General features: G+C 36.9%; 1 protein-coding gene and 1 long non-coding RNA gene across 2 annotated transcripts in view; one reads left to right on the top strand and one right to left on the bottom strand.

Annotated features, from left to right (window-relative positions):
* slc12a5a (solute carrier family 12 member 5a) overlaps positions 1–22,527 on the top strand; it is a 2,560,186-nt gene that overhangs the window by 144,343 nt on the left and 2,393,316 nt on the right. The window lies entirely within an intron of this gene.
* Positions 11,255–16,461, bottom strand: LOC147843697 (uncharacterized). Its single transcript, XR_015494411.1, has 3 exons — positions 15,053–16,461; positions 14,652–14,999; positions 11,255–14,338 (listed from the first exon to the last, which is right to left on the bottom strand). It is a non-coding gene; the product is annotated as an uncharacterized LOC147843697 (long non-coding RNA).

Genomic DNA, 22,527 nt, shown 5'->3' with positions numbered 1-22,527 from the left:
TAATAGTAGCAATAGTACACTGTAAGAAACGGCTGGCAAACAAATCCATAAAATTACGGTAAAATGTCTTTGTTGAAATAAAGTGCAAAAAATAATAAATCTACAGATATTTTCATTAAAATGTTATAGTGTTAAAGTGTAATACTTTTATTTTACTGACTTTTTCTAGATTATTACGATCAAATCCGTTCAATAAAGTTACACACTAAGAGTTTACAAAGAAACACTGTTATTATACAGACTTTTCCTAGATTATTATGATCAAACACCATCAATAAAGTGACTGCACAAAGTTCAAGAGAAAACAATGTTATTTAAAAGAATTTTCACTAAATCATTACGATTAAACACCTTTAATAAAATGCCAAGACATGCTCATGATCGTAATTTAACAGTTTTATTTTGGATCAAAAATTTTGGGAAAAAACAACAAACGAGATACAACTGATTAAAATTCTTACAACTTTAAAATTACACTTGTTAAATTTTATTGAATAGTGTTTATGTAAATCAAGTAGAGGTTTAAGTTATATGGAATGATTCAGTTACAGATCTTAAATGAAATGGAAGTGTAACATGAAGGGGACGCTGACAAAGGAGTGCAGATCCAAATGCAGGTTTATTTCACAGAGATGGTCAGGCAAGCAACAGTCAACACTGGGGCAAACAAATGTAACATTATGCAGGGAATCCAGAGTCATGGTCAAAAAAACAGGCAAATGGTCAGTCCCGGCAGCAAACAACGTAAACAATTAACAAACAAACCAAGGCAAAAGAAGAGAAACGCGTCATAATGTTTACAGTAACAGTATAACAAGTATAAGCAATTGGTCTATGCTGCTTTTAAAGTGCATGTAATCTGTTCATAACGATCCTCCGACTGTGTGTGTGCAATCAGCGGAATCCGGAACAGGTGCATGTGAACGCACTTAGTGTTTAACTTTATTGAACAGATTTGATCATAATAATCTAGGAAAAGTCTGTAAAATAAAAGTGTTTCTCTGTAAACATTTTGATGAAAATATCTGTAGATTTATTATTTTTTGCACTTTATTTCAACGAAGACATTTTACCATGATTTTATGGTTTTTGTTTGGCAGCCGTAGCTGCCAGTCATTTGAAATTTTTTTTTACAATTTTTTTTTTTTTTTACAGAGCAATTAGTTACAATTTATTACTTTAATTTTACGTAATTTTGAATGTACTTCATAAAACACTGAAAAAACACTGTGTAAATAATACGGCAATTTTATTGTATAAAACAGACAAATTGCTGTAATTTGTCATTACTTATATAATACATAAAATAACAGTCAAGCTGTTAATTTACAGATATTGTTTGTAATTTTTTTGGATTTTTGAATATAATTTAAAATAACAGAAAAACACTGTATAAATAATACTGTAATTTCCCTGTAAAAACAAAAACAAAAAAACAAAAATGTCAGTAATGTGTCTTTAATGATAAAGTACCTAAAATGAAAGTCAAACTGTGAATTTAGATAGATTGTTTGTCATTTTACTAAGTTCTACATATAATTTTAAATTACAAATATTACTGTAAAAAATTTAGGGATATTTTCTGTAAAATTAGTTTTTTTTTTTTTACAGTGTAATACCAGAATGAAAAAAAAAAAACATTTAATCAAAATAACCCATAGTTGGGAAGGTGCTATAATAACCTATAGTTGGGTTATATGTTGCAGTATTTTTAACCTAACTATTTTAACAGAGCATCTAAAAAATTCATATGCTTATATTATGGTTTATGATAAATATAAAATATACTAACAGAGCAAGTACCTTAGAATTGGCAGCTGAAATATAATAAATGTAAGTCATGTAATAAAAATGTATTACTACTTTTAAAACACTGTAAATTCTGCTGCTGATCACATATTTATAAACTGACTTCATTATGCAAATGAACACAGTGTGCTTCTGTCTCATTGGTAAAGACTACATGAAGTCTTGAATTCAGAATATAATATGATTAATTTAAACTATTGGCAATCCTATAAGGCCGCCTATGAGTGAAATGAGTCGTGGTTTTACACATCAATTAGTATTGTAATTAGGCGCTGATGTGATTAATTGCAAAGCGAGGAGCCAATGATCTTTATAATGAACTGCCAGACGCCATATCAGCCGGTGACTGCTGAAGACCATTCTAGGTTAGGAATCAGGCAAATCAATTCATGTTCATGCAATCATTTAGTCAACGGGTGAAATCTTATGTTCATGAGCAACAGAAGTTTAACAAAAAAGATGCTGCTGTGAGTCTTGTCATCAATCTCAGCACTACTTCTCATGCTTTTGCCTCCACATCAAAGCTCCCGAAAGCAAGCAAGGAAGGGCAAGGTGCTCCAGGATTGGCCAGTTCAGTCACCAGACATTAACATCATAGAGCATGTCTGGGGTGAGATGGAGGAGGAATTAAAGATGAATTCAAAGGATCTTGATGAACTCTGGGAGTCCTGCAAGAACGCTTTCCTTGTCATTCCAGATGAATTTATTAATCAGTGAGTCAGTGCAGAGATGTATGGATGCAGTCCTCCAAGCTCATGATGGAGTCAGACACAATATTCATTCTGTCTCCACTGCATCAGATCTTATTCTCCTAATTAAATCATTAAAAATCAAGGCATGGTCATATTTGGTAAAATAAGCATAATCTAGAGACTGGACATAAACATTGGGTTTGTCCATATTTGACCAGTTGTTGGTTTATGACCCAGCATTTTTAGAGTATGCATGAATATACATGTCATATGTATGGTAGGGCGAGGCAGTGGCGCAGTAGGTAGTGCTGCCGCCTCACAGCAAGAAGGCCGCTGGTTCGAACCTTGGCTCAGTTGGCGTTTCTGTGTGGAGTTTGCATGTTCTCCCTGCCTTCGCGTGGGTTTCCTCCAGGTGCTCTGTTTTCCCCCCACAGCCCAAAGACATGAGGTACAGCAGAATTGGGTAGGCTAAGTTGTCCGTAGTGTATGAGTGTGTGTGTGAATTTTTCCCAGAGATGGGTTGCGGCTGGAAGGGCATCCGCTAAGTAAAAACTTGCTGGATAAGTTGGCGGTTCATTCCGCTGTGGCGACCCCGGATTAATAAAGGGACTAAGCCGACAAGAAAATGAATGAATGAATATGTATGGTATCATCTAAGAACATTTGTTTCCATTTTTAAAGTTCTTTCCGATGTTTATAAATACTTCAAGTTTTTTTTAATGTTTGAAAACTCAATCAAGAAATAATAATAACAATAATAATAATAATGATTATGATGTCACAACTGCCTTATTATTAATGCGCTAGAGTTAGTTTTTCCTCTTGTGAATGCAGCAATCGTATTCGAGTGCGCACCAAAATCAGACCAAAAAAGCAAACCGAGACCAGCTTGAAGAGGTGGTCTCGGTACTGTTTCAAACGAACCCTGGAGCGGTTTGTTTGTTGTGAGAATATGATCCGAACTAAAACAGAACCAACCGCAATAAGTACTGCACCTTTTGGACTAATCCAGCTGCCGTAGGCTGATGCGCTGTGCATTATGGGATATGGAGGAAAAATATTTGTTGACAGCGCTTTACCAACAGAGAGAGAGAGAGAGGGGAAAACATTACCTGATGGATCGTTGGTAATATTTCCGCAAGATGAGCATGTCGCAGTTTAGCTAAATGAATTCACGCCTCCTCCTGAAGTGATGTGCGATGCATTAAAACATTGTTTTCCTGCCGCGGCCGCGCTTAATTCTCGAAATGTATAGTTTGTCTTAAGCAGGAATACAATCAGCCAGCGCAGTCGTCCCCCCATAGTAAAAAGCGACATTTTGTGTCTTTCTCTTTACTTGCGGGAGTTCATTGGCATTTTCCCGCACGTGAATTCTGACCAATTGATAAGCAGTTTAGGAAATATTTTCAACAACATCTGGCCAATGAGAGATGTGGATTTTGTCAGATGACTGCATTTTGGTTCTTTTCAACTTGTTTGGATCAAAGCCAGCAGTGTGGTGTGAAAATAACCCAAAGACGGCAGAAAATGCAACAATGTATCATGTATTGCCCTTGATCCGGACCAGATACAGTGAACTACAGATGTGAAAGCACCCTTATATAGTGCTTTAATTTTAGACACTCAAAGTGCTTTACACAATGAGGGGAATCTCCTCATCCACTACCAGTATGCAGCATCCACTTGGATGACATGATGGTGGCCGTATTGCGTCAGACCGCACACCACACACCAGCTGATTGTTGTAGAGGAGACAGAGTGATTTTCAATTCAATTCAATTCAGCTTTATTTGTATAGCGCTTTTACAATGTAGATTGTGTCAAAGCAGCTTCACATAAATGGTCATAGTAACTGGAACAGTGTAGTTCAGTTTTTAGTGTTTAAGTTCAGTTCAGTTCAGTTTAGCTCAGTTCAGTGTGATGAAGCCAATTATGACATGGGGATGGTTAATAGGCTATGATGGACAGGCCAGTCGGCAAATTTGGCCAGGATGCCAGGATTAAACCCCGAATCTATTTTTGAAGGACAACTTGAGATTTTTGTCAGGACCTCGGTTTAACATCTCATCTCATCACTGAGCAGTATAGAGTCCCTATCAATATACTGGGGCATTAGGACCCACACAGACTGTAGGTTGAAGCCCCCTGCTGGCCTCACTAACACCCCTTCTGGCATCTAGCTTTTCCCATGTGCTTTCCCATCTAGCTTTCCTATCTCCCATCCAGGTACTGACCGGGTACATCCTTGCTTATCTCCAGTGGGCGACCATGTGAGAGTTGCAGAGAGCTAGCTGCTGGCTGAAATGACCTTTAATAGATCTTTGAAATGATGAACACTCATGACAGTGTCTCATAGTTTCTTCCCAGAAACAACAATATTGTTTTGCTAATGTTTCCATTATGAAAACATTATTCCTTAATAGCGTCTGAATGTTAAAGTCTTTTGCAAACATGACATAAATGTTACTTTATCAGGGATCCCATCCCGAGGGCCACAGTTGCAATAAGTGAATATATGAACTCAAGTAAACAGAGCTTTTCTCCAAAGGTAGTTACATTTCTCACATCACTGCCTTATTAAATCAGTTTCTGCATGGTGAGCTATTGAAACTAAAGAGCCATCTTCCCAAAGCAGTTCAAGCTCACCCTTGGCTTTTGCACAAAGAATAAGTTTCCCTTGCTATTTTTAAGAGAGTAGGAATATGCATCAGTGGAGTATGGATGGTATTTTCAAAGTGATCAGATTAGTTAGACTAGGCTCATTGGGAATATGTGCCCAGGGCAAAATTTTTGAGAACCGAGAAATATACACCGTAAAAATGCTGGGTTTCACACGCTTACTTGATGTTGTCCTAATTGTTTTACAAATGTAAGTTGATTGAACATAAAACAATCAGGGATGCGTTTCCCAAGCAACGACAACAACTTGTGGCTGAACTATCACAGTACGACCCATTGTTTGGGAAAACAATGTGGTGACAAGTGTTTCCCAAAACCGTAGTTTCTCTGTAGCAGATCCATCATTTTAACCACATTGGTTATAATGTAAAATTTCCATAATAATGCTCTAAACGGGGTGGAGTAACTACTTTTTTAGAAAAAAATCTCCATAACTTTTTTTTTGTGCAAATACACACACATTCACATGCATTTAAATATATATATATATATATATATATATATATATATATATATATATATATATATATATATACAAACACACACACACACACACACACATATATATATATATATATATATATATATATATATATATATATATATATATATATATATATATATATATATATATATATTAATATATTAAAATAAACGGCACATATCGGGCCTGTTTCCTTTACAAATATTATTGAGAACATTCAATAATCTATGCTAAAGTGCAAAAAGCTGACATGTATTTTAATTTCATATATAAATCACCACGTTAATCATCAACTTATTGTACACTATTTACTAAGAAATAAAAAAACAATATCCTCCTTAATAATAATAATAATAATAATAATACAATTATATATGTAGAGTCTATTAGGTTTCTCGGTGATAAGTTGCAGCTGGAAGGGCTTCTGCTGCATAAAACATGCTGGATAAGTTGGCAGTTCATTCTGCTGTGGCGACCCCTGATTAATAGAGGGACTAAGCCGAAAAGAAAATGAATGAATGAATGAATGAATGAGTCTATTGTTTTTTGGGGGTTTTTTTTCAACGTTGACTCATTCAATTACCTGCAGAAATATTCTTAATAAATACCCTAGGCTACTATAAATTAAAACCATTAATGTAACCTATATAATTTAGTTTTCATGAGATTTGGAGACTTCACATAGATTCCGCATTACATAGGTCACCTATAGCTTTTACCATGAGCCACGGCTGCATTTAAAATGACGAATGATTTCAAAGTGTACTACGAAGGGAATGCAATTGTCAATAAGAAGATCACTGAAACTGAATTGTAGGAATAGGGCATAGGGGGGGGGATAAGTAGGAATAGAACACAGCCAGGAACTATGATTCTAACTAAAGCTTTAGAGGTGTTGTTGCAAGCGTACAAGTTTGCGATGCAGCTTGCGAATGTTCATTGTAACAATGGATTTGGGAAACACAAAATCAACAAACTATGTTTGTAATGACCGAACTTGCAACCTTAGTTAGCAAATGATGGTTTTTGGAAACATACCTCAGGTTATTAAAAAAAAAAAAAACTCAAGAATTGTGTTGGTTTACCTCATTTTAAATAAGTGATTTGAGCAAGCAGCAAAATAATTTTTTGAGTGTATGCTGCTTTTTGTGTGTAAAACAACGTACATCACCATGTACGGCGATAGTTAAGGGCCTACTCACACTATGCCATCTGTACCGTGCCCAGGCCCGTTTCCCGGATCGTTTGAGAAGTGTGAGTGCGCTGAATCGGGCTCAAGCACGGTTCACTTGGCCGGCCCTGGCCCGGTTGGAAGAGGTGTGCCTGAGCGCGGATCACTTGGGCTTTGGCGCGGTACGCTTGTGTGTGAGTGCAAAACGTGCCAAAGCCTGAAACTGAAAGCGAGACGTGACTTTTAAGGGGCTGTTTCATATGGATTTATTAATCATTCTTACTGTTCAGTGAACGCAAACTGCCGTAGTTTATTAAAGACGCAAACCCCTCACTGCACGTCAGCTGCGCGCCTTCAGCAGACCTCCTCATTCCTGCAGCATGAGGACTTTATGATTGTTTATGAGCGCCAAAAGTGGCAGATCTGTTCGGTGAAATATCTGACTGCGTGTCCCCGCATCCCTAAGGACTGTTTGGCGAAATATTTGACTGCATGTCAATGCATAACAAACGACTCAAACGATATAATAGAGGAATCTCCACTGTGCTGCTGAGTGAGAGCGTATGGCAAGCCGTTTTAGCATTTAAACCTTGTTCTGACTATCCATAAATATATTTAGAGATATCTCTAATTATATTTTGACTTGTCATAATTATAATCAGACTAGTCAGATTGGAGATATCTGCAAATATATTATGACTGACTAGTCATATTCCTCCATTGACTTCCATTGAAAAATATTTGCAGATATCTCTAAATGAGTTTTGACTAGTCACAATTGTTTTTAGAGATATCTCGATATAGTATAATAGTCTATATAGTCAAAATTCATTTGGAGATATCTCTAATTACAATTGTGACTAATCAAAACTCATTAAGAGATATCTGCAAATATTTTTTAATGGAAGTCAATGGAGGAATATGACTAGTGAGTCATAACATATTTGCAGATATCTCCAATCTGATTTCGTACTACAATAGTAATTGCAGATATCTCTAATTGTCATTCTGAGTAGTGGAATTATAATTATGACTAGTCAAAATATAATTAGAGATATCTAGTCAGAACAAAGATTTAAATGCTAAAAAGGCTTGCCATAGTGAGTGCTTCTCACTGAACAGAGCAGCAGCCATGACGTAAGCGTGCAGAGGCCCGATATTGTGTGAGCGCGGGCCGTCGGGGGAGACGGGAGGGGGGACAAGCGTGCTTTGGCCCGGTTCGAGGCAACTGTACCTAGTGTGAGTACAGCCTAAGAGTGTGACTGGGGTTCGAGTCCAGCGAAGGACGTTTCCAGAAACAAGGTAAAACAAAACCCCAAAACAGCAGTGTTAAACTGTGGAAAAAACATTTGCTTTTCTCTTTTAGGTTGCTTTTGAAAACACTATTGGTTGGGTTTAGGGAAGGAAGTGTGTGGGTCAGTTGATATCAAGCTGATTTATTATGCACTACTGCAAGCAGACCAGTTCCTCTCATGGATGTACACTAGAATGATGGTAATATGCCCGGAAATGTACTCAGTGGCCTCTGGTGAACATAAGAAAAAACGTGCCCCATACAGCATTTGAGATTGTCAAAAATCATAGACTGTAAAATATATGGACGTAGTATCCGTGACGTCACCCATAGGTTTCTGAAGAGCGCAAAAGAAGCCACAAGTAGGCGCGGCCAACCGTCGCCGTTTTGGTCACGCGTCATCAAACCCACGGCGGGATACCAAACAAGGGCAAAGAGGCGGAGAGTGAGCGGAGCTACAGATACCTGCTAGCATTTTGCTTGGACCTGGTTCAGACGAACTTTACTTTGGGAGAACGCTTAATGCTTTATCACCTGTGACTTGTTTGTATTCTGACCACTTGTGCTTGGTTGTACACTATATCAATAAAGTGTTTAGACTTTTAAAAACACTGCTGTAATACATTGAGCCACTAAACATTGTTCTTATGACGTTTTTCAACAGGAGGAACACGCAAATTACTTACAAACACTTCAGATATAGTCTGTGTTAGTTACTGTAAGACTATTGATGAACTCCAGCAGAACACTGTATGACAACGCTTCAGATGACTGTTCTAGAGCCTACAGCTAATCAATCTGACAGATTCTGGAGTGCATTACAGCTCTAAATATAAATATAAACGATAAATGATATTAAATAAAACAAATACATGTACAGAGATGGTATATAGGTATATAACTTTACTCACATGGGAAACGGAGGCCACGTGAATGGTTTGTGAGCACAATTAAGTGCCCTCAGCATGCCATGCCATCTAATAATTGTGAGAAACAAGTCCAAAAGGCAGTTGATTGTGTAAAGCCTCATAAAACAACACAGAAATACGATAAATATGTAGTTCAGTCGCTAATCTGCAGGATTCAGCTGAGGTGACGTGACCAGCAAGACCTAACTGTCACTCAAGTGGCCACTCCCTTAATTATGCAAACTTAATATAAAGGAAACGGATGAGTTATAAAAAAATTCAACCCCCTCACAGTTGTCATGAAGGGTAATATTAGCTGTATTAACCAAAATCTTTTTTTGTACCAGGCTGTAAACACCTTTTTTTCTGCTGTAAAGTTGGCCATTCTAACAGTGGGCTCAATTGAAATTTGCTCTGTTTTGGAGCCAGGAGCGGCCAGGACTAGCGGAATTTCGGATGAATTGCAGTTTTAGTTACTTCCGTATTGGCTTCCTGAGGGAGAGCGGGAGGTTGCCGCTTGTCAAAAATGTACACGCCGCCCTCTATTTGTGAAAACAAAAACTGCATAAAAATCTAGCCCCTGGGAAAAAATTCTCAGCTCTCGAAAATGTAGCCCTGAGCACATATCTCCAATAGCCCTGCATTGGTATTAGTTGTTTTGACAGAACGCTACATGCATGCATTGAGACGCTTTGATTCAGAATTGCTGCATTATTTTTCTGCATTGTCTGGAGATTCTTTCTTGCAGTGCAGATGGAGAAAAGGCCTCTGAATTCTCAAAAGGGGCTTGGATTGTGGTAGGGGGCCGCTGATAAGCTCACGGGGGGCTGGATTTGGCCCACAGGCTTGACTTTGAGCGCTACTGATGTATTGGTTTGTGATTTCTTTAAAGCACAAGCACATAGATGATGTTCAAAGAGGGCTGAGAGAAAAGAGTTTGGGGTTTGTGTGGAGCTTGAAAAGGTCTTCTGTAAAATATCCGCAGTTCAGAACAGAACTTTTATAGTTACGAGTGAGTTAATTTGCATCTTTTGACAACGAGAGTCAGATTAGGCTTCAAACTGAAAATATTATTCATTGGATTTACTCATTTTTAAGGTAGGTGTTTGCAAATTATTTGTGTTGGCTGAATTTAAACATAAAATTTGGTAATGTTCAACTTAATTTGTTTGTTTGCAACTACTTACCTTAACACTCTACTGCACGGTGTAACCATATGGCAACATGACACTTGTGCTAATTTCCATGCTACTGTTTCTTAAGGACCAACATTAATTTTTTGTGTTGGAAAGAGAAGACCTTAGAGTAGTCAATGATATGCTTTAGTTAAGTCACATGACATGCTGTGTTTTTCTGTAGCGTGATTTCTGACAGGCTGGCGTTTATTGTGAGCAGTTGCTGAATGCAAATGTAAACGTCAATAAAAACAAAGGATCAAATTGTCAGATCTACACAACATTGTATGCTTAATTTGCACAAGAAACAAATATTACAAATTAAATAAAATAAATACATAAAAAATGTTAAATAAATGTTAAATAAATGTTATAGAAAGCCAAAAAAAGATTATTTCTACTTTTTTAAGCATCAGCATATTGTTACAACACAAATTAGATATTTTTTGATTGTATTTCTTGAAAAGTAATGCTTCAATTGATGATCTGCCAAATAGAACCGTATAATTCCAAGTGGAAAATGACTTTTCAGAATTAGAAGGTTTTATCTTTATTTACCACATTTTTTTTACTCTAATTAGGGTCTCTGTCATGTTAATGTATGAAAGAGAACTGTTACACACATACTGTCTGCTATATGGAATGCGAAAACTTTGAAGCTCAATATCCAGCCTGATCTCACGAGAAAACGTAAGTATTTTACGTTTTTGCAGTTTAGTGGCTAATTCGTACGAATTCGTACGAGTTCAGTTGTAAGAAAATGTACGATTTTAAAAAGGAGGTGTGGCACCTAACCCCACCTCTAAACCCAACCGTCATTGGGAGATACGCAAATCGTACTAAAATGTACGAATCAGATCATACGAATTTGTACGAATTAGCCACTAAATGAAAAAGTTTAGAATTGCCGTGAGATTGTGTTACAATATCTCAGAACGCAGATAGAACCTTAGAATTCTTAGGTGACGGTATGTCATAGATTCAGTTAATAAACTTTGTGTTGGATGGACATTTTTTTCTTTTTTTCTTTTTTTCCTCTTTCATCCATAAGGGCTTTAAATGTTGGTAAAGTGTAGTTCTGTAAAATAAAAAAATTATAGTTATTTTTTTTTTATGTATAAAAAGAAAAAAAAATAGAATCTGAGGCAAAGTAAAGTAAAAAGCAACAAAATTAAATTATGAAGATCTGCCATTGCTAACTAATAAAATCAATCCCCACAGCATAAAAAGTTCCTGTATAGTTTACAAAAAAGGCAGATAGAAGAAATCTCAAGGTTAAAACAAGAGCCCGGATGACTATAAATCAGCCCAATTTACATGAATTCAATGATCTGACCTGAAGCACGGAAACATGTTTATCCGTCAGGACAACATGAGACAAACTCAAAATCCCTTCACGCCTCGATCCCATTTCAATGAAGAAGAAAAGAAACATCACCTTGAAGATGAATAACCAACAGTACCATGGGTGTGTACAGAAGACAAAGCAAATACCCCTGCATTTCAATAATTCAGCAAAGTGTTGAATAATGAAAAGAAAAACTGGATATTTACTAGAGAATAATGTGGACGTGTTGTAGCATTTTTAAAATCAGGTGAGCTTTTAAAACTCAAAGAGCGAAGCAGCATTTCCCTCTACGCCTGACAGCAGATGAGGAGAAAAATACAAACACACACACACTCTTTTTTTTTTAAGCGGCTTTGACTCTATAGATGGCTCTGGACGATATGCAAATGGCGGCCATGTCTGAGGAATCACTTTGAAAGATAATTGAAATGCTCCTCTGGGTCGATACAGTTCAGCGATCACATAAGCAGCCTGAAACAAAACTATTTTATTTGTGTTTTTTTCCGTGGATCCCGGAGCACTTGAGGGCGGATGATTGTTTGATATCTCCTGATGGAGCGCTCGGCTGTCACAGTCCCACAGTTCATGTTCACCAAAGTGAAAAAACTACTTCTCATTCCTAGTTTGAAGTAATTCCTATTGAAGCAGGAAGGTTATGAAAGCTACAGGGCTTAGCTTTGCAGATGAGCCCGGGCGAATCAGCCTGTACTTATAGAGCAAAACTAATAATAAAGCATTTAAAGCATGCAATTGAACACACACACTAAGGCCGCATTTACACTGCACTGTTCAAGTGACTCAATTCCGTTTTTTTTCTGCCATGTGGCACAGATCACATATGTCCCATGTACGTGTAAGCAGGAACAAATCACGTGGATTCTGATTTACTCAACTCAGATTCGGGCCTTGTTCGTATGTGGAAATTTATCTGATATAAATCACATCTGTGTTCTCGTGTCTGCAGCGTAGATGGGATTTTCACCTGTCAATGCGAGTCGGACATCATTAAAAACTAGGGATGTAACAATATTGTAAATTCTGTCATACCGCAGTAGTAATTCTTTTCAATATTACCGTAGGCGCATGACTCAATAAAACTATATTTCTGAGAAAAGTTTGCTTAAGCGAATGAAGCGAACGGGAGGTAGCGGGAACTACAATTCCCATCAGCCTAGGCGTGGCCATCATCCTTTGCGGTCTGTTGTCACTACAGATCCAGTAATGCGGAAATGGAGTGTGCTGCTAGTGGCGGGGAAGAAAAAGAGCTGGAAATGATCGAACCTAAATCGGCTTTTAAATCGGATGTGTGGAAGCATTTCGGTTTCTTTCTAAAAAGATAAGAAAAAGGAGAAAAGGTGACGGACAAAGAAAAAAACAGTATGCAGGCACTGCCAGACTGTGGTGAAATATAAGTGGGGGAATACGACTAAAAACAGTCATGGGGACTGCAGAACACAGCACACTTGTTAGATTGATGCACACATTGACTTGTACCGCAAAGAGACCTCTACCTCACTCATGGCTTGTCCTCTCAAGTGGTGGAAAGACAATGCACAACGTTACCCACTGCTGTCAACCTGGGCTAAATCATATCTCTCTGTCCCAGAAACCTCAGTCATAAATGAGAGGGTTTTTTTTCTGTTGCAGGGGACATGCCCAGAGATCCCAGCTTTTACCAGATTATAGTTATATGATAATTTTCCCTAAAAAACCCATCTCTATCTAAGTGAGTGAGTGATTAAATGTTGAATGTGATGAGTTTTCAACAATACTAAATTGAAACTTAATTTATTTATATGGTTTAATAGTTTTTTGTTATTAAAATTGAAAAATTGAAGTTCCTGTTTTGAAACTTACAGATAGATGGCTGATTTGTGCGTCATTGATATGTTCAGTGCTAAGGTAAATAAACACTTTTGGCCCTTTTTTCGAGTCTTTTCATTAGTTTTGTTTTTCCTGTAAATTATTCATTAAATACCAAACTGTGCCATTCATACCGAGGTATTATCATACCGTGAAATTCTGATACCGTTACATCCCTATTAAAAACCCTAGCGAATGACAGAAAGTCTGACACTTTCATTTCAGAATAGACTTCAGCGGAGGCCCAAACCTTAAATCTCATACACGAGGACTTAAACAGCTTTCATGTTGTCATATAGCATGGGTATTTAAGCATGTTAACGAGAGCGAGAGAGCGCAATATCCCACACGTGACCAATATAAACTAATAAGCATGGAGCTCATTGTGCTGCTCAAGACCAAGGAGCTCGTTGTGGACTTCAGAAAGGGACGAACAGGCTCACATGATCCCATCCTCATCAATGGGATGGCTGTTGAGCCTGTCTCATCCTTCAAATTCCTGGGGACTCTCATTAGAGATCTGCGCGGGACTAAATTTTGAATCCCGCCTGCACCCGCCAGGTTTTAGCCTGAACCGACCGCTCCTGCTTACATTCAGAATTTTTTGTCCCGCTGCCCCGACCCGCCCCGTTTTCTACCAGCCACGCCCGATCCCGCTAAAGAGCGAGGGGAGAACAAAACCGAAAACCACCCAGCTATACAGAGTCCAGACAGTCTATAACAAGCTGTCTGTATAAACACACACACATAAGCACCAAGCACACACACACAGACAAAGCTCTCTCTCTCTCTCTCTCATTCACGCACGCGCACTAACACACACACACACACACACACACACACACATACACACACATACACACACACACACACACACAGACACACAGACACACAGGCAAAGCTCTCTCTCTCTCTCTCTCTCTCTCTCTCTCTCTCTCTCTCTCTCTCTCTCTCTCTCTCTCTCTCTCTCTCATTCACGCGCGCGCACTAACACACACACACACACACACACACACACACACACACACACACACATACACACACACACACAGACACACAGACACACAGGCAAAGCTCTCTCTCTCTCTCTCTCTCTCTCTCATTCACGCGCGCGCACTAACACACACATACACACATACACACATACACACACACACACACACACACACACACACACACAGGCAAAGCTCCCTCTCTCTCTCTCATTCGCGCACACACACACACATACTCACGCACACACGCACACACACCTCTTATTTGCGCGTGCACACATACACACATACACACACAGCAACAAACAAGCTAGACACAACATTGCGCTATTTCATTTACACACATACATACGCGTGCGCGCTCAGGAGTCGGGATCGCTATTGCTAGACGGCCCGCTCCCGTCCCAAATTAAACCCGTTACCGACCGCTCCCCCGCTTTATTCTGAAATTTATTCCCGCTCCACAGAAATCTGGTCGGGTCCCAACCAGACCACTAACCCACATCTCTAAGGACCTTTCCTGGACCATCAACACCTCCAGCCTGGTCAAGAAGGCTCGACAGCGCCTTCTCTTCTTAAGGCAACTGAAGAAGAACCAGCTTTCATCAGCCGTCTTGGTGAACTTCTGCCGCTACACAATAGAAAGCATCCTGACCAACTGCGTCACAGTCTGGTATGGAAGCTGCTCTGTTGCTGAGCGTAAGGCACTGCAGCGGGTAGTGAAAACGCATCACAGTGACCACTCTGCCAGCCATAGAGGACATCCAGAGAAAACACCGTCTGCGCCGAGCACGCAGTATTCTGAAGGACACCTTTCACCTTCCGGCAGGCGCTTCAGGTTCCCCCGGACAAAAACCAGCAGAGTGAGGAACAGCTTTTCCCCACGGCTGTCTCCTTCTTGATCTCTACCCCTCACTGGCTCTTTTGCCCCCCACAATACACCCCCCACTCTCCTCTAACTTAAACTTCTCACAATCACTGCACTGTTTAACATGTGTGCATCTAAAATGTGCATAAATTGATTGCACCATATTGCACTGATTCACTTATTTAAACTGTACACACCCACTGCACATGGACATCTGTAATTATGTACACACCCACTGCACGTATACATTTGTATACCCCGGATTAATAAAGGGACTAAGCCGACAAGAAAATGAATGAATTTTAGTCTGAATCGAATCGTTCGGTTTGTAATGCGTATGTAACCCCGCCAGTCCTACGCCACCCAACCCACTCCGAGCTGGTATCAAACCGGCGACCTTCCGCATGGGAGTCGGTTGTTCTACCAAAGAGGCTAAAGACCATGATGTAACCCCCATAAAATAATGAATGGGAGTAGATAAAACAGATAAGATTGATAAAATAGATAAGACAAATAAAATTAGATAAAACAGATAAAATAATAAATAAATATACACCTCATCATCATTATTAAAGTGTTAAAGTGTTGATGCTAAAATAAGTATTAAAATAAAATGTATAAAAAATGTTAAAACATGTATATGTGAGTTATAATTCTCTGATTGGGTGTCAGGCTGTCAGCAGTCTTTGGTCAGCAAATGAGAGCGCTGGATGCTCATCTCCGCCCCCTTGTGGTTGCGGATATTACTGAAACATCGGAAGAGACACACAGCGTGACAGAAAGGAAAACCGAGTGATTATAAAGTAAATATAGCGAAAATACATTAGTTAAAACTTTTGAAACCAATATAATGTTAAAAATATAAGTCTATAGCACGAGGATGGCGAGGGATTGAGTAGATATATGCTGATTTGAGCGTGATGGATGCATTTTGACTCGAGAGGAGGACATTTTGTGAGTACCCAAAAGACAGTTGAAAGTAAATAGTTCATTTATTTTATTTTGACCTTCCTGGATTTGAAACTTGATATATTTGGAAAAATTTTATTTGGTTACATGTAACAAAAGAATTTGGAAATTGTTGATTTATTTGAACTCTCATCTATTTGTTTTAATTGTGAATTTAACAAAATTTACAACGTCATATAAAGGGTGCACCCGGGGTATATTTTTACTTAGTGTTTATATTATTGTTATTTCTTTTGTGTGTGTATATAATACAGTTACAATATAATACAATACGTTGTGCAACTTACCCTTTCGACTCAGCATCACCACTACCTCCTTTCCCGTTCTTAGTAATCTTCTGATTTTAATTGTTTGGTCCTTTAAGGTTTAATACCCGTTACAATGACCTCTACCAACCGTCACTAGAGCACCTTTAGAGGTCAGAGGAGTGAGGTTTACCTGCACAGCACTACTAGCTGGCCTCCGTTACACGTACCGAACTGAAAGTCCCATTTCGAATGCTTCAATTTGAATATGCGTATCGTTACACCCTTAGTGAACATGTGTGCTCATGTTATTACAGAAATATGAGGGCAATTCCCTTATTTTCACATCCCAATGTAGACAGGAATGGTACAGCCCACTTGAGTTTCACCCACTTGGAGCTGGCTCCGACCTCTGTTTATACCCCTCTCGGGATTTGGGTCCTATTTTAACAACAGGATTTTTTAAAAGACAGACTTGTTTTTTTTCTATCACTCCATAATGACAGTGGACACACCATACCTACATACAGTTAAGTCCAAACAGCTTACAAAAGTTGATTTTCATCATAGGTGCCCTTTAGGTATTTTAGATATTTGGACTGGAAACAAGACAATCTAAATAAGAAAGCTTTTTTTTGCAGAGTAAAGGCAAATTTTGCTATCGGGGAGAAGATTTGCTCTGCATGATGATCAGATGTTCTCCGCCTGCGTTTCTCGGCCCCCAAAAAAGAACAAGAAAATCTGCAAAGTGCACAAGACTTTCTGCTGACAGTCTGATTATGCGAGACTAACATGACCCCAGACTTATAGTGGTGATGTTTGCACCTTTTCCAGTGTAATACAATTCATACAATTCGCACAGAACGACATTAGCATGCGCAATCATTTATTAAAAGTGCCAGGATGCATAATTCACATCTTACAAATGTTGCATAACAGAAAGTGTCCGACGATAACAAACAACCAGAGCGGCACAAAAATAGCTCCTTCTAAAGCGTGCCCTACCTATCTCTATCTCTGTGTGTGTGTGTGTGTGTGTGCGTGCGTGCGTGCGTGCGTGCGTGCGTGCGTGGTGACTAAAGACTTTTGATAGCAGGACAAAAAAAATGATTAATGGGATTTATTAAATGATTTTAGGGTAACTGGTTGCAAACATTTTTATGGGCTGAATTTAAACAAATTGATCAAAATCAGCTTCATTTGTCAACTTCATTTGTTTTAAATTCATCCCATATAAATGTTTGCAACCACTTACATTATTGTTTTTTTTTTTTGTTCAGTGTGCCGTGCTGGATAAGTGGTCTCGATGGGAGCATGCTGAGCTGGTTCTCTGTTTTTCTGATACAATGTTAGAAGTTTTAGTGGTAACCATTGAATTTCATAGTGTTTGTTGTTGATGGTTACAGGTTTCCAACATTCTTCAAAATGTTTTCTTTTGTGCCCAACAGAACAAAAAATATATAATAAGTGGATAAAAAATGAAATAAATAAAATAAAAATTAACAAATAAAACAATTAAATTATAAATTTTTAAATCAATTAAAATGACAATTAAATAAATAAACAAATAAGAGAACAAACAGAACAAAAAAAATGAATTAACAATAATACTATATATATATATATATATAGTATTGTTAATCTGTTGGGCATATATAAATATATATATATATATATATATATATATATATATATATATATATATATATATATATATATATATACACACACACACACACACACACACACACACACACACACACACACACACACACACACAGGGCTTTACATTAACTTTTAATTACCAGCCACTAGCCACAAAAAATTACCAGCCACTAGCCACAATTTTGTTGTTGGGAAAATATATTTCTATATTATAAATATATATAATATATAAATTTGACGTTGACATGCTAAAATTACTTGATTTAAATTTTGTGTTATGTCCACATGCTTCCTCATTCATTTCACTTTTTGTGTGTCGAGTATGAGTTTGCTCAATGAGCATGAGCAAATGGGTCAAGGTTTCATTGTGTTATATTGCCATTAGTTTATATTTCACATGACTTTTTTTAGAGGTCAAAATTAACGATTTACCAAATTGGCCGTCGACGTGCACCTCTCAAAAAATGTAACTACACGTCGCAACGACGCGTAGCGTAAGCTCTGTCATTGGTCGGCTTGCTAGCGCCGACAAGTCTGGGCGGGACCGAGAGCCGCGCGAATGGCGCGAGCAATTGTTTACAAGTGTGAAGTCCCGTGAAGGAGCTCCGGATGGAAAGTTTTGTTTTGTGTTTACCTCATAGTTAAAGTTGTTGCACGTCCGCCAGATCCTGCCTCAAAATGAGCAAGTTTGAGTCACTTGTACATCCCGGAAGTGTTCAGGAGAAGCAAGAAAGCAGCGAAGAAACTCGACACAGAGACACATTTACACCTTACTGCCAACTAGCGTTTCGGAAGTGTTAATGCAGACCAACAGAGACAGCGCGCAGAAGTATAAATGCACAGCCACGCGCGTTGCCTGCGCCGTGGGTTACGCCGGTCACTTGACGCAGAAGTATAAATCAGGCTTTGCAGTCTACATTGTTTCTTTGTTGCAATCAAGATCTCACAATAATTAACAAAAAAAGCAATGCATTCACTACCAGACTGCTGTTGTGTTTGCGATAAGAAAAACGCTTAACACATGCAGACACACATTCCTGATATGCGAGCGAATCGGTATAAATACAGCACTACAACATACAGAAGAGGGAGATCGACTTAGAGGTCGAGAGATCGAGAATATCACTTATTAGCATACCTGCCAACATGCCTCTGAAAATCCGGGAGACTGGGGAAGGGGTTGTTGAGAACCGGTATAGGATGCTGCGGGTTTTGGGTGGCCGCTGCGATCGGGTACTGTATCAAAGTTGGCGACCCGGGGGTGTTTGCAGACTGTACTAAAAAGGGGGGTGAAATTAAGGGAGTTATCAGGAAGAAATAAAAAAGAGAGATTAGTCTGAAATACGGGATACTCCCATGAAAAAACGGGACTATTGGCAGGTGTGCTTACCTGTTTACTCATGATTTGATCTGCTGTAGTTAGAAATCAGACTGTTATAAGCTTCTAAGCATAAGGACTTTTTATGCGGCAGACTGTATGTGGGCGGAGGAATACACAATGGTGAAGAGGGGTTTGTGTGATGTTACTGGCAAAATATCGCAAGGCTATCAGCCAATCAGATTTAAAATCCTGACAGAACTGTTGTATAATATATTTATATATTATAAATAAGTAAATAAATAAAAATGTAAAAATAAATATTAATATTGTATATTAATATTAATAATATTTAAATTAATATAATATTTATATTAATTTAATATTTAAATAATAAATTTGTCATATAATAAATAAAAAACTAAATAAAAAATAAAAAAAAATCAGTAATAAAAACAAATACGAAAAAAAAATTAAATATGAAAAAAATGAAATAAATAAAAAGTTAGTTAGTTAGTTAGTTAGTTAGTTAGTTAGTTAGTTACCTCACCTTTACCTTAAGAAAATTTGTAAATCCAATGAACCATTTTTTCAGTGTGCCCTACTGGATAAGTGGTCTCAATGGGAGCAGGCTGAGCTGGTTCTTTTCTGATGAGAGCTCAGGTTTTGCGGGACTCCTGGACGGGACGCCTGAGGGGAATTCTGCAGCTTCCCTGATGGATGATCTGCAATCCTCAGCGACGCTACAAACGTGCCTTCCAAAAAGACTCATTCTTCAAAACGCACAAACGTGGAGGATTGTTCTGGAAGTGTAGCATCCTAGATTAGAGCGCTCAAGGGTTTGTTGTAGAGTAAATGGCTGTAAATGAGACAGGAACGTGTCTCAGCTTGCGTTTTTTGAGACCTCTGAGATTCAGGACCAAAATAAACGCTGTAATTTGCTCTTGTCTTTGCAGGGTTGAGCTGAATAAGACTGAATGTGTGTGTGCTGCTGTGTTTGTGTCGGTTTCTCAGTTGTTTCCAATGCACTAGATGAAGACAGCAGGGAGATGTTGCTATATTTGTTAAAAAAAGGCAATGCAATCTGTGTGTCAGTTAATTTATCATAAATGCCAAACTTATGGAGCTGGTTATGCAATGCAAATGTGTTCATATAAATGTTGTTTACTCACCAGGGTGGAACAGTGGCTCAGTGGTTTGCACTGTTTCCTCACAGCAAGAAGGTCACTAATTCGAGTCCAGGCTGGGCCAGTTGGCGTTTCTGTGTGGAGTTTGCATGTTCTCCCTGTGTTGGTGTGGGTTTCCTCAATTCTGGTTTCCCCCACAGTCCAAACACATGCGCTATAGGGGAGTTGGATAAACTAAATTGGCCGTAGTGTACGAGTCTGTGAGTAAGTGTGTATGGATGTTTCCCATACCTGGTTGCGTCTGGAAGGGCATCTGCTGCATAAAACATAGGCTGGAATAGTGGCCGGTTTATTCCGCTGTGGCAGCCTCTGAAATAGAGTCTAAGCTGAAGGAAAATGAATGAATGAATGAATAAATGAATGAATGTTTACTCACCTTTACTTGTGACAAATTAATGTTTAGAATTTTTGTTGTCGTTCTGTTGATGAAAATATTTTAAAGCATGTTGGAAATTGGTAACCAATAACTTATATAGTTTTGTGGTCAGTGGTTTCAGGTTTTCAACATTCTTCAAAATATCTTCTTTTGTGTTCAAACAAACAGGCAAATAAATAAATACATAAATAAGAAAAAGTTAGTAAATGTAAATATAAATTAATAAATACAATTATATATATATATATATATATATATATATATATATATATATATATATATATATATATATAATAAATAAAACAAAAAATACGCAAATAAATTTAAGCATAAATAAATAAATAAGCAAACTAACAAGCAGATAAATACATTTAAATATAAATAAATGTAAATATAAATAAATAAATATATATATATATATAATATATATATATAATATTTATATAATAAATATTATAAAATAAATAAAACATCAAATAAATAAATGTAAGAATAAATAAATAAATAAATAAATAAACTAACAAGCAAATAAATAAATTCAAATATAAATGTAAATATAAATAAATAAATACAATTAAATACTATTGTATAAAATAATTTAAATGAAAAAAAAACTGATGAATAAATATTTTGAAATCATTTATTTACTCTATAATAAATGTGCTTTGTAATTATAATAATATTTTTTTGTTGGTTTGTTGGAATCAGGAAGCCATTGACTTCCATAGTGTTTGTTGTAAATGGTTACAGGTTTTCAACATTCTTCATAATATCTTTTGTTTTCAAACAAACAAGCAAATTAATAAAATTTAAATATAAATAAATACAATTATGTAAATTATATAAAATAAATAGACAAAATAAATAAATACATTTAAACATAAATGAATCAAGTAACAAACAAGAAAATAAATTAAAAAATACATTTCAATGTAAATAAATTATTAAATACAATTATTTAAATTATATAAAATAAATACTCAAAACAAATAAGTAAACAAGTTCAAACATAAATAAACAAGCAAATAAATAAATTTAAACATAAATAAATAAAAAGGTTAATTAATTAATTATATATAATTATTTAAAATGATTAAGGATAAATAAACAAAACTGTTTTTGTTCTCAAACTGGTTTGGAACAAGTAAATGGTGAGTAAACATTTTGAAATCATTTATTTACTCTATAATAAATGTGCATTATAATTATAATAATATTTTTGTTGAAATGTTGGAATCTGGTAGCCATTGACTTTAATAGGGTTTGTTGTCAATGGTTACAGGTTTCCAACATTCTTCAAAATATCTTCTTTTGTTTTCAAACAAGCAAATAAATAAAATTTTAATATAAATACAATTATGTAAATTATATAAAATAAATAAACATAAATAAATCAAGAAACAAACAAGCAAATAAATAAAAAAATACATTTCAATGTAAATAAATTATTAAATACAATTATTTAAAGTATATCAAATAAATAA

Source organism: Danio rerio, chromosome 6, assembly GCF_052040795.2.
Source record: "Danio rerio strain M-AB ecotype USA chromosome 6, GRCz13ab, whole genome shotgun sequence".
NCBI lineage: Eukaryota > Metazoa > Chordata > Actinopteri > Cypriniformes > Danionidae > Danio > Danio rerio.
The sequence above is the reverse complement of the archived record's forward strand: the minus strand, read 5'-3'. Positions and strand labels throughout refer to the sequence as shown.